This window comes from Coregonus clupeaformis, chromosome 17, assembly GCF_020615455.1.
Source record: "Coregonus clupeaformis isolate EN_2021a chromosome 17, ASM2061545v1, whole genome shotgun sequence".
Lineage (NCBI taxonomy): Eukaryota > Metazoa > Chordata > Actinopteri > Salmoniformes > Salmonidae > Coregonus > Coregonus clupeaformis.
In genome coordinates, this window is record NC_059208.1 from 61,557,883 (window position 1) to 61,572,261 (window position 14,379).

The 14,379-nt window shown below is 46.0% G+C and overlaps 1 pseudogene; it reads left to right on the top strand.

The window, feature by feature from the left end:
• Positions 1-4,016: 4,016 nt before the first annotated feature.
• LOC123492902 overlaps positions 4,017-14,379 on the top strand; it is a 66,762-nt pseudogene continuing 56,399 nt past the window's right edge.

Consider the following 14,379-nt stretch of genomic DNA (forward strand, 5'->3'; position numbering starts at 1 on the left):
AGACCCTCTGCTGTGGTTGACTAGATAGACAGCGGTGAGGTTCTTCTCTGTTCAGCCACACAGAGACCTCTTGCCTTCCAAGACACTGTCCCCTGTGGTGTGGAGGCTGATAGCTTTTAAGGCCTCTTTGAAAGGCTTGTTTTGAGAGTAAGGCAGACACACACACACACACACACACACACACACACATACACATCTACACCTACAGATCGCCACTCACAAATACTGTACAGTACACAGGCGGATGGGTAGAAGGACTTGTGAACGTGCACACACATACACACACACATGGGCGGATTGGCCATCTGGCAATTCTGGCAAATGCCAGATGGGCCGGACCATTTATTAGTTGGGTGGGCTGGTTGAAAATTGACACATGCACAAAAAATATAATTTAATAAACGAATAATGAAAAGGTGATACGGCCGGGGACCCATGGGCCTGTTAAGATGTTGTTATACTAATCTATAATGAGCCTTTGGCTGATCATTGGGCAACGGCCAGCCCCCCTACAAAGATGGGCCGGCCCGGTTTTATCATAGGTTATGCTGAGGTCATACGGCATCCTACATTATGGTCACAGTACAAAATTATACAATATTTTACAGTAATTGGAATCAGAGTACATCAATACAAACTTTATTTTTACTATAGACAAAGTGCAGAATTGTATACTTGGCAATAAACATATAGCACATATCTGTTATATCCACAGACCTGTTGGCGCAGCAGGAACTTCAGGTAGCTAGCAACCAAGAGGTTGTGAGTTCAAATCCCAAGTGAGGTTCATTCCAAAGTGGTCAGCATACAGCATATGTTCTGCCCTTGCAGATGGATAAACTCTTTCCAGTAACTGTAGTATTGAAGAATGATTTATTACCACCAGTTTGCAGGTACAGTGTTAGAGACTGAGTCAAACTCAAAAAGAAGAAAGAAATCAACCAGAAGTAAGAGTATGCTGAATGCTAACCTTAATTCTCACAAATAACACAGGCACTGAATTTTTTAGTTAGCACGTTATAATATTATAATGTACTCAGAAATATGCTGCAGTATGCGAAAATAATTCCCCAAACATGGCAAGGTCAATTACATAGAACAGATATCTCCAACCATGCAGCTTTCAAGAAAATACGTAAATCTATCACATAAACGTTCTTCCATACAAAATATCATCGTGAATTGAAAGGTAAGTATGTTGTTATTGTTTTACTTACGGACAATGCTTCTACAAAATGATTGTAGCTCAGTTGGTAGAGCATGGTGCTTGCAACGCCAGTGTTGTGGGTTCGATTCCCACAGGGGGCCAGTATGATAAATGTATGCACTCGCTAACTGTATGTCGCTCTGGATAAGAGCGTCTGCTAAATGATGTAAATGTAAGAAGGATGGAGTTTGATAATATCTGCAGCTCCACAGAGTGACTCACCATTTGTGACCCACCAACTGGATTAGGTCCTATCTAGCAAAATTTGAAATTGTGTTTTTTCACATTGGATAAAAGTAGAGACTCAGAGCTAGAAAATGGTATATCGTACACTACAGTTGAGGAACAATGAGAAAGTAATTCTGCTTTGAAAGTTGATAAACTTGTAACCTCACTTTTGAGAAAATGGCCCTTGAATGTTTTGGTACACCTACTGGAGAGCTCTTCTTTGTCTACACCCATTCAGCATCGTTCACACCATCTTAAGCTTTAGCCCCACCCATCTCTTTAAGGATTCACAGTGTGGTAAACAACCAAAGATTTCAAGACTAAAAGTTGTGAAGGTAGTAGCAAAAAGTAGCAGTAAAAATAAACGTTATCTAGTCCTTGGCCTATATCCTAATCTGACTTTGGTGCAGGTCATGTTGTTCTTCACATTACCATCTCTGGTAAACACACACTATATCAAATAAAATCAAAGTTTATTTGTCACAGGATACAGAAGGTGTAAACGGTACAGTGAAATGGTTACTTGCATAGTGGAGATTTTTGTTTAGACATGTAGCTAGCTAAACAATTAACCATAATCCCAACTCTAATGCCTCGTTCAACACAACTGGGAACTCAACAACAACAACAAAAAACTCTGACTACGAAAACATCGATTTGAACGGTCATCCAACTCGGAATTCCAACTCAGGAACTCGGGCCTCTTTCTAGAGCTCCTACACAGATCATACACATAACGTTAGCTAGCGAGCCAGCCAGCTAACGTTAGCTAGCTAGCTAACAGTACGCTTTAACATGCAATGAAAATTACTTTCTGACAAAATTAGAAACATATCATATTTTAAAATGTAGCTAGACTCTTACCCGTAAACATGGAGAGCTTCTCCCTCTGTCATGGATGCTGTGGTTGCCCTTAGTTTGAAGATGTAATCTGGAGACAGGTATTTTATACAACAGCCTTCTTCCTATGTTCTCTTTTTGGACTCTCTCCGCATTTGGCAATCATCTCTCTGCTTCCATTGGGTATTCCACTGATTTCAAAACTCGGTCAACTTCTTCCGTGACAACGACACCGTTTTTTGCAATGCTAACAAGGATTCTTCTTTAACAGGATATAGAAAATTAAGCAAACAGACCTTATCAGTGAATTGACATTATGGAATTGAAATTAAAATAAACTCAAATCAACTAAAGGGGCCAGAACATAGCATCATACTGTCATTTCACATTAACACCTTAATTTAACTGTAAAAGTACAGTATCATATTCATGGTATCACATGTTGAAATTTTGCTTCCCCATGTTGCCACATTTATTTCACATGAGATCGTGTTTTCACATGTGCTAACATGTTGTCATATGTGTAGTTTTATGTTATCACATGTTGCTTCACATGTTGTCATGTTATCATATTAACTTCACAAATCAGTCCCTCCAGGATTCCACAATTGTAATTTTTTGGGGGGTAAAATCAGCAATTCTCTTCATATTATGTGAGGGCTTGGAAATGTCATCTATCACCGACACTATTTCCGCATAAAACTGACCCGTCACCGCAGTACAAAAAGAGGGGTCACAATTTAAACCAATCACTGCACATTTACCGCATAATATGGTTCAATCAATCTACATGTAAACAAACTTTTTCCCTCGTCAGTGCATTTTCGCGACAAATTTGACAAAATCATCGCATATTGCCATGCAAAATGTCAGAATTGCCGCCACAAAATCAATAATTTTTGCACGCAAATATCACAAAAAAATCCCATATGACAGCCACTAATTTGCAATGTAGGCTTAAGCATACAGACAGACAGACAGACAGACAGACAGACAGACAGGCAGGCAGGCAGACAAACAGAGAATAAAATAATCCCAGAGTGACAACAGAGAAGAGATAGATAGACAACACAACAGGCTAGAGCAGAGGAACAGTTATAGTGGTGAGTTGTATCTCCAGACAGAGGAACAGTTATAGTAGTGAGTTGTATCTCCAGACAGAGGAACAGTTATAGTGGTGAGTTGAATCTCAAGACAGAGGAACAGTTCTAGTGGTGAGTTGAATCTCAAGACAGAGGAACAGTTATAGTGGTGAGTTGTATCTCCAGACAGAGGAACAGTTATAGTGGTGAGTTGTATCTCCAGACAGAGGAACAGTTATAGTGGTGAGTTGTATCTCCAGACAGAGGAACAGTTATAGTGGTGAGTTGTATTTCCAGACAGAGGAACAGTTATAGTGGTGAGTTGTATCTCCAGACAGAGGAACAGTTATAGTGGTGAGTTGTATCTCCAGACAGAGGAACAGTTATAGTGGTGAGTTGTATCTCCAGACAGAGGAACAGTTATAGTGGTGAGTTGTATCTCTAGACAGACCAGTTATAGTGGTGAGTTGTATCTCCAGACAGAGGAACAGTTATAGTGGTGAGTTGTATCTCCAGACAGAGGAACAGTTATAGTGGTGAGTTGTATCTCCAGATAGAGGAACAGTTATAGTGGAGTTGGCGGCCCACACAGTGATGTGGACAGATGTTTCCCAGGCCCAGTCTCTGCCCCCCATGTCCCAGCCTCCCCCACTAACGCCATGTCCTACGTGGCCTACCCTCCAACCTATGCCATGCAGAATATGATGGCAGCCCTACCTGGGCAGGACCCTAACATGCCCCCACAACAACCCTACATGCAGGGCCCAGGACAACAGCCCATGTACCAACAGGTAGGAGCCCTTGGTTTCTCTCTCCCCCCTCTCTGTCGCTCCTTCCTCTCCCTTCCCTCCCTCCCTCCCTCCCTCCCTCCCTCCCTCCCTCCCTCCCTCCCTCCCTCCCTCCCTCCCTCCCTCCTCCCTCCCTCCTCCTCCCTCCTCCACCTCTCTCCCTCCCTCCCTCTCTCTCCCTCCCTCCCCTCTCTCCCTCCCCCCTCTCTCCCCTCCCTCCTCCTCCCCCCTCCCTCCCTCCCTCCTCCCTCCCTCCTCCCTCCCTCCTCCCCTCCCCTCCCTCCCTCCCCCCCTCCTCCCCCTCCCTCCTCCCTCCCTCCCTCCTCCCTCCCTCCCTCCCTCCCTCCCTCCCTCCCTCCCTCCCTCCCTCCCTCCCCTCCCTCCCTCCCCCTCCCTCCCTCCCTCCCCTCCCCCCCTCTCTCTCTCTCCCTCCCTCTCTCTCCCTCCCTCCTCCCTCCCTCCCTCCCTCCCTCCTCCCTCCCTCCCTCCCTCCTCCCTCCCTCCCTCCCCCCTCTCTCCCTCCCTCCCTCCTCCCTCCCTTCTCTCTCCCTCCCTCCCTCCCTCCCCTCTCTCTCCCTCCTCCCTCCCTCCCCTCTCTCTCCCTCGCTCCCTCTCTCCCTCCTCCCTCCTCTCTCTCTCTCCCTCGCTCCCCTCTCTCTCCCTCCCTCCCTCACCTCTCTCTCTCTCCTCCCTCCCCCTCTCTCCCTCCCTCCCCCCCCTCTCTCCCTCCCTCCCCTCTCTCTCCCCCTCCCTCCCTCTCTCTCTCTCCCTCCCTCCCTCTCTCTCCCCCTCCCTCCCCTCTCTCTCTTTCCCTCCCCCTCTCTCCCTCCCTCCCTCTCTCTCCCTCCCTCTCTCTCTCCTCCCTCCCCTCTCTCCTCCCTCCCTCCTCTCTCTCTCTCTCTCTCTCTCTCCCTCCCTCCCTCCCTCCCTCTCTCTCTCTCTCTCCCTCCCTCCTCCTCTCTCTCTCTCTCCCTCCCTCTCTCTCTCTCTCCCTCCCTCCCTCTCTCTCTCCTCCCTCCTCTCTCTCTCTCCCTCCCTCTCCTCCCTCTCTCTCTCCCTCCCTCCCTCCCTCTCTCCTCCCTCCTCCCTCTCTCTCTCCTCCCTCCCTCCCTCTCTCTCTCCTCCCTCCCTCCCCTCTCTCTCTCCTCCCTCTCTCTCCTCCCTCCTCCCCTCTCTCTCTCCTCCCTCCCTCTCTCTCTCCTCCCTCCCCCTCTCTCTCTCTCTCTCCTTCCTCCCTCCCTCCCTTCTCTCTCTCCCTCCCTCTCTCTCTCCCCCCTCTCTCTCTCCCTCCCTCCCTCCCTCCCTCTCCTCTCTCTCCCTCCCTCCCTCCCCTCCCTCCCTCCCTCTCCCTCCTCTCTCTCTCCCTCCCCTCTCTCTCCCTCCTCTCTCTCTCCCTCCCCTCTCTCTCCCTCCTCTCGCTCTCCCAATCAGAATGTGGACAATCAGGACAAAGGATGTATGTTAGAACCAGGTATAAACGGAACTTCTGTTGTAGTAAGGGGCAACACAACCTTCTGTTGCCGTGGCGAGGGGAAATAGTAAGGGGCAACACAACCTTCTGTTGCCATGGCGAAGGGGGCTAGAGACTCCCAGTGAGCCTAACACAATGTGCCAGACAGCCTAACAATGTTGTTTACTGGATTTGGTGAGAAAAAAAACTAACAGAGAAACAATGAGCACACATACACACACTGCACACACACACTCTCAGGAACACATGAATAGACACACACATAGACTCACACATGTACACACACACATTCATGCATGCTTGCCACCTACTGTATTTACAAGCACGCACGTACGCTCTTACACTCACACACACGCACACGCACCCACACAAAGTTTTGTTATTCTATCCTCGTGGGCACCTATTTCTGACCCTAACCCCTAACCCATAACCCCTACCCCTAACCCCTAACCCCTAACCCCTAACCCCTAACCCCTAACCCTAACCCCTAACCCATAACCCCTAACCCCTAACCCCTAACCCCTAACCCTAACCCTAACCCCTAACCCCTAACCCCTAACCCGAACCCTAACCCTTAACCCCTAACCCCTAAGCTTAAAATAGCCTTTGTCCTCATGGGGACGATGGAAATGTCCCCACGAAGGAGAATGTCCCTTGTTTTACCATCCTTGTGGGGATATTGGGGTATTTAAAATTCCCCACAAGGATAGAAGAACCAACCCACGCACAGACGCAGACACAGACACACAGACACACACAATGGTGGTCATCACAGGGAGATGTGATAGCCAGTAGCTCAGCACCAGACCTCCCACAGTGGAATAACAGCTATGTTATGCTTCTATGTTTAGACAGTCCAACCAGGCCTCCCACAGTGGAATAATAGAGCCCATAAGGTACTGTCTGCCGAGAGGTCTAGAGGATGCAGAATAGGCTTCCTTAGGCTAGCATAGCAACTCCTCTTCTCGGACATAGAGACTAAATGTAATTAGCATAGACTCCAAAAGGGAGGTGTTGGGTGTTAAGACCGACGACACAGGAGGTGTGAGGGAGTAAGCCCATGTAACAATGCCTTGCAGGTGAGTTGATTAGTAAAGCTGTGGAGCTGTGTGGAGTGAACAGGGCTGCTGTGACCGTGTCCTTGGCTGACATGGCACTTTAATAATGAGTCTATGGTTCTGAAATAAGGGCTCTACATGGGGCAGTATTCACAGCGCTGTCCATGGTTCTGAAATAAGGGCTCTTCATGGGGCAGTTTTCACAGAGCTGTCCATGGTTCTGAAATAAGGGCTCTTCATGGGGCAGTATTCACAGAGCTGTCCATGGTTCTGAAATAAGCTTTATTTTGGCTTTATTTTGGGTAGAGCCCACCTATGCCTGTGTCTTTCCTAGTGCCCTGGCACTACAGGAGAAAATGGAATGAACTGTTCAGTCAGTTCCAGGAGTCTTCACCCACTCATCGGAGGCAGATTTGACCGATCATCTCAAGGACTCATCATGTACACCTCACAACCACTTCTGAACACAGGCCTTATTTTCCAGGAAAATACTCAAAGTTTGGTTATTTTGGACCTTTAGGATACAAATTCTGAGAAACATCAGTGAAGGCCAAGTTATACTATAAAATGTGAATAATATTACATTTTTCTTTCACCTTTCTCACTTGTGCTTTTTATACCATTTTCTTAGAGTTCATCCTTGTTGATGCCCCTCACTTTTTTTTTTTTTTTTGGGGGGTAGAATGATTACTTTATCCTATCCCAGGTATTCCTTAAAGAGGTGGGGTTTCAAGTGTCTCCGGAAGGTGGTGAGTGACTCCGCTGTCCTGGCGTCGTGAGGGAGCTTGTTCCACCATTGGGGTGCCAGAGCAGCGAACAGTTTTGACTGGGCTGAGCGGGAACTGTGCTTCCGCAGGGGTAGGGGAGCCAGCAGGCCAGAGGTGGATGAACGTAGTGCCCTCGTTTGGGTGTAGGGACTGATCAGAGCCTGAAGGTACGGAGGTGCCGTTCCCCTCACAGCTCCGTAGACAAGCACCATGGTCTTGTAGCAGATGCGAGCTTCAACTGGAAGCCAGTGGAGTGTGCGGAGGAGCGGGGTGACGTGAGAGAACTTGGGAAGTTTGAACACTAGACGGGCTGCAGCGTTCTGGATGAGTTGTAGGCGTTTAATGGCACAGGCAGGGAGCCCAGCCAAGGGGAAATAGTAAGGGGCAACACAACCTTCTGTTGCCATGGCGAAGGGGGCTAGAGACTCCCAGTGAGCCTAACACAATGTGCCAGACAGCCTAACAATGTTGTTTACTGGATTTGGTGGAAAAAAAACTAACAGAGAAACAATGAGCACACATACACACACTGCACACACACACTCTCAGGAACACATGAAAACACACACACATAGACTCACACATGTACACACACACATTCATGCATGCTTGCCACCTACTGTATTTACAAGCACACACGTACGCTCTTACACGCACACGCACACGCACCCACACAAAAGTTTTGTTCTTCTATCCTCGTGGGGACCTATTTCTGACCCTAACCCCTAACCCATAACCCCTAACCCTAACCCTAACCCCTAACCCCTAACCCCTAACCCTAACCCCTAACCCATAACCCCTAACCCCTAACCTTAACCTTAACCCTAACCCCTAACCCCTAACCCCTAATCCATTACCCCTAACCTCTAACCTCTAACCCTAACCCTAACCCCTAACCCCTAACCCTAACCCCTAACCCCCAACCCTAACCCCTAACCCCTAACCCTAACCCTAACCCCTAAGCTTAAAATAGCCTTTGTCCTCATGGGGACGATGGAAATGTCCCCACGAAGGAGAATGTCCCTTGTTTTACCATCCTTGTGGGGATTTTGGGGTATTTTAAATTCCCCACAAGGATAGAAGAACCAACCCACGCACAGACGCAGACACAGACACACACACACACACACAATGGTGGTCATCACAGGGAGATGTGATAGCCAGTAGCCCAGCACCAGACCTCCCACAGTGGAATAACAGCTATGTTATGCTTCTATGTTTAGACAGTCCAACCAGGCCTCCCACAGTGGAATAAATGAGCCCATAAGGTACTGTCTGCTGAGAGGTCTAGAGGATGCAGTATAGGCTTCCTTAGGCTAGCATATCAACTCCTCTTCTCGGACATAGAGACTAAATGTAATTAGCATAGACTCCAAAAGGGAGGTGTTGGGTGTTAAGACCGACTCCACAGGAGGGTGTGAGGGAGTAAGCCCATGTAACAATGCCTTGCAGGTGAGTTGATTAGTAAAGCTGTGGAGCTGTGTGGAGTGAACAGGGCTGCTGTGACCGTGTCCTTGGCTGACATGGCACTTTAATAATGAGTCTATGGTTCTGAAATAAGGGCTCTACATGGGGCAGTATTCACAGGGCTGTCCATGGTTCTGAAATAAGGGCTCTACATGGGGCAGTATTCACAGAGCTGTCCATGGTTCTGAAATAAGGGCTCTACATGGGGCAGTATTCACAGAGCTGTCCATGGTTCTGAAATAAGGGCTCTTCATGGGGCAGTATTCACAGAGCTGTCCATGGTTCTGAAATAAGGGCTCTTCATGGGGAACTATTCACAGAGCTGTCCATGGTTCTGAAATAAGCTTTATTTTGGCTTTATTTTGGGTAGAGCCCACCTATGCCTATATTTTTCCTAGTGCCCTGGCACTACAGGAGAAAATGTAATGAACTGTTCAGTCAGTTCCAGGAGTCTTCACCCACTCAACGGAGGCAGATCTCAAGGACTCATCATGTACACCTCACAAACACTTCTGAACACAGGCCTTATTTTCCAGGAAAATACTCAAAGTTTGGTTATTTTGGACCTTTAGGATACAAATTCTGAGAAACATCAGTGAAGGCCAAGTTATACTATAAAATGTGAATAATATTTTATTTTTCTTTCACCTTTCTTACTTGTGCTTTTTATACAATTTTCTTAGAGTTCATCCTTGTTGATGCCCCTCACTTTTTTTTGGGGGGGGGGTAAGGGGGGTAGAAGGATTACTTTATCCTATCCCAGGTATTCCTTAAAGAGGTGGGGTTTCAAGTGTCTCCGGAAGGTGGTGAGTGACTCCGCTGTCCTGGCATCGTGAGGGAGCTTGTTCCACCATTGGGGTGCCAGAGCAGCAAACAGTTTTGACTGGGCTGAGCGGGAACTGTGCTTCCGCAGAGGTAGGGGGGCTAGCAGGCCAGAGGTGGATGAACGTAGTGCCCTCGTTTGGGTGTAGGGACTGATCAGAGCCTGAAGGTACGGAGGTGCCGTTCCCCTCACAGCTCCGCAGGCAAGCACCATGGTCTTGTAGCAGATGCAAGCTTCAACTGGAAGCCAGTGGAGTGTGCGGAGGAGCGGGGTGACGTGAGAGAACTTGGGAAGATTGAACACCAGACGGGCTGCGGCGTTCTGGATGAGTTGTAGGGGTTTAATGGCACAGGCAGGGAGCCCAGCCAACAGCAAGTTGCAGTGATCCAGACGGGAGATGACAAGTGCCTGGATTAGGACCTGTGCCGCTTCCTGTGTAAGGCAGGGTCGTACTGCGAATGTTGTAGAGCATGAACCTACAGGATCGGGCCCTGCTGCCTTGTGAATTTTGACCTGTTTAAAGGTCTTACTCACATTGGCTATGGAGAGCGTGATCACACAGTCGTCCGGAACAGCTGATGCTCTCATGCATGTTTCAGTGTTACTTGCCACAAAGCGAGCATAGAAGTAATTTAGCTCGTCTGGTAGGCTCGTGTCACTGGACAGCTCGCAGCTGTGCTTCCCTTTGTAGTCTGTAATAGTTTGCAAGCCCTGCCACATCCGACGAGCGTCGGAGCCGGTGTAGTATGATTCGATCTTAGTCCTGTGTTGACGCTTTGCCTGTTTGATGGTTCATCAGAGGGCATAGCGGAATTTCTTATAAGCTTCCGGGTTAGAGTCCCGCTCCTTGAAAGCGGCAGCTCTACCCTTTAGCTCAGTGCGGATGTTGCCTGTAATCCATGGCTTCTGGTTGGGGTATGTACGTACAGTCACTGTGGGGACGACGTCATCGATGCACTTATTGATGAAGCCAGTGACTGATGTGGTGTATTCCTCAATGCCTTCTGAAAAATCCCGGAACATACAGAGAAGTAAGGGAAAGAGAGAAAGATTGAGGAAAGGAAAGATAAAGAATGGGAGAGGAGGAATAGAAGCTGAATGTCTTCATGGTCTTGTTGTTTTCCCTCAGGATGGAAAGTGTGTGTGTGTGTGTGCATGTGTGTGTCCATGTGCGTTCATGTGAGTTAGCATGTGCAGGCATTCGTGTGTGTGTGTGGTCTCAGATTATTGCCTCCAACCATGCAGAGTAAAAGAAACAGAGCTCAGAGCATGTGGTTATTTCACAGTGTGCTGCGTCTCAAAACAACATTGTTGAGCCAATCACAGTTAATTGCAGGCTAATCGATCCCCCTCCGTTTTAGATGTCCAATTGGTTTGATCACCGTCCGTCTGTCATAATAACACCTACTAATAATCTGCGATACTCAGGATGCCTACAATTCCATTCAAGTAATCTTGTGTTAACCCAGAACAGGAAATGCACATAGATGCCACGTACATGCTAAAAAATGTCATGTATAGAAACAAGTGAAATAATAGACTTCAACTTCTAACACAAAATAAGCATTGTTTAATAAATTGACAATGGACCGCTACTGGTTGCTATGGGAACCACCTTGTACCCCTCATTCTGTCTCCCTCTCTCTATAATTGACCCTTATCTAAGCCTCGCCCACCCCTTGGTTACTGTTGCAACCTCAGACAACATTTTCCCGGGTAGCCCAATTCCCCATTCAAACCACTGGCGAAATCTCCTCACAATGATCTCAAACTGTGTTTTTAATTCACAATGAAATGTACTAAGCTAACTTATGGAATTATTTTAAGATGGTCATACCAAGGATCATTTAGCTACTTGATTTTGAATTTAGGTATGAAAAATATATATTTTTTAAAAAGTGAGTTGTTTCAGGAAACTAGACATTTGAACGTAAACATATTTTTTTTTAATCAAAACGCATTTTTGGGGGCAGAAATGCCTTCTGGAACATGTGAACTTTCATGTGCCTTAAAAACAAACTTGTATGCCATCTGTAAATACTAATCTTTTTTTTAAAATTATGAGCCTAGTTGGTTTAGCAACAGAAAAATACAGGAACCTTCCCACTAGCCATGATTGGCTGAGATAATGGATGCGCTGGACATACCGAGAGATGAGTTTGGATTGGTCTGCCATGTAGCACGCTTCTGTCTATAACATGAGCTGCTTAGTATGTGTAGGAAATCATTTCTAAAGCGGCTTTTTTGAAAGATATCACGAAGAACTGCAATTGTGTTGCTAAGGCTCTCCACTTTCTGGAGGACCGAGTTTTGAAATCAGTGGAATGCCCGGTGGAAGCAAAGTATGATAGCTAAGGAGATGGAGAAAATTCAGGAGTTTGATTGCAAATGCGGAGGGAGTCGAAAAGAGAACACAGAAGGCTGTTGTTTAAAACACCTGTCTGGATTACATCTTCAAACTAAGGGCAACCATGGCGTCCGTGACAGAGAGGGAGAAGCGTTCATCCATGTATATGGGTAAGAGAGTCTAGCTAGCTACATTTTCAGATATTATACGTTTTGTCAGAAAATTGTTTTAATTGCAAGTTGAAGTATACTGTTAGCTAGCTAGCTAATGTTAGCTGGTTGGCTGGCTCGCTAGCTAACATTATGTGTATGATCTGTGTAGTAATGTTATTCGTATCTCAGAGCTATTTGCATTGCTAGTTATAGCCTAATGTTAGCTAGCTAACATTGAACCTAGCTAGTAGGTTAGCTTTAGCTACCTGTAGACTCATGCAGAGTAGTAACATTATGAGTTGGGATTATGGGTAATTGTTTAGCCAGCTAGCTAGCTATCTACATGTCTAAACAAAATACTCCACTATGCAAGTAAACATTTCACTGTACCATTTACACCTTCTAACAAGCTAGAAATGAACCAAAAACATTGTTTAGAAAGTTGCTTTTAGTTGCCTGGTTTGCTAGACTGACATATACTAAATTAATTGTTCAACGGTGTTAAAATGCACTTGTTATCGGTGTTAAAACGCACCAGTTATGTTTTTTTGGACCCCCAGGCTGCTGATGTCATGCAGCTTGTCGTTTTTGTGTTTATACATTTTTCATAACGACAACCACAAGTTTGATGTCGGACGACAATAGAATGCTCATGATGTCACTGCGACAACTATATACAGACATGTCGATTGACGTAGTATAAACCAGCCTTTAGTCTTAATCTTTAGTTGTACACTACCATACTCACTGTTTAGCACATGGCCTTTTTTGGGGGACACTAAACTACTTCCATATGTATTTTTTTAACGTTTTTAAACTGGTACCGGGCAACCTTTAAACTAGTCTTGTGAGGCCTGTGGGCGTCCTAGAGCAAAACAACGGACATGTACAGTACGTGATCGTGAGAGATGCATCTTTCCATAGAGGGATCATAGTTTGTAGCCCAAACCGTTCGGATGCTACAGACGTTTTTGTGAGAAGAACAATTTTCTTGATGTCTCATGGTCTGACAAACACTGGTGTAGCTCTGTCACCTTTCACCTTTCAGAGCGGATGGCAGACATCGGTGGATGCGGTGGATCTAGCTTAAACAGACATCGTTTTATGGGGATTTCTTTATTACGCTAATTAGATTTCCGCGGGGGTACGGACATCGACTCTAGGGGGTTTAATAACATGGCTAACTTAGCCAGCTAGCCCTAGTTCAATCACCACTCTATCACTTTCTCTTTGGAAGAGCGGAGATATAGTGATGTCTGAAGCCATAGAGTGCGCCTTGTCGGACTTTTGACCATAGTTTGGCAGCCTCTGCCGCTTTTTGCGGGTAAAGGGGGAGTTATGAAATCTGAAGACACGTTACGTTAACCGAGACACATTAAACCGATCATATTCACTGTTCTGCGCTGCACAGGTGTGTGATTTGACTTTCTTTGTCTTTTTAGATAAATAAACTTTGTGGTTTCTTTAGGTGGATGATGATGCTCCGTATGAATCCAAAAATGAAAAAAAAAAAGAATAATTATTCTTGGCTCTTGCTTTGTTGTTTCTGTTGATGTTATTGTTGTATCTTATTTTTCTCTGCAATGTTGAGAGCGGTTGTGTGAAACCAATCGGTACGTCAAAAGCAAAGCTCTCAACTGTGCCAGTCCACTTTTAATTTATTTTCAGTTCGACTAACATACAGTGACTTCAGAAAGTATTCATATACACCCTTGACTTATCCCACATTTTGAATTGAAAATTGATTACATACAATTTTTTCTCACACATCTACACACAATACCCCATAATGACAAATTAAAAACATGTTTTTAGAAACATATATCTCATTTACATAAGTATTTACACCATTGCGTCAGTACACCAGCCTTCGCTTTGGCTCCCCCTCCTGTCCAGCTGGCCTTCTAGCTGCTGCCAAACCTGTTGCTGGCAAAACGCCCTTCACTCATTAACCCCGGACTTGTCTCGTCATCATTACACACACCTGGTTCCAATCCTCACTCTATCACCGTATATATACAGTCGTGGTCAAAAGTTTCGAGAATGACACAAGTATTGGTCTTCACAAAGTTTGCTGCTTCAGTGTTTTTAGATATTTTTGTCAGATGTTACTTTGGTATACTGAAGTATAATTACAAGCATTCCATAA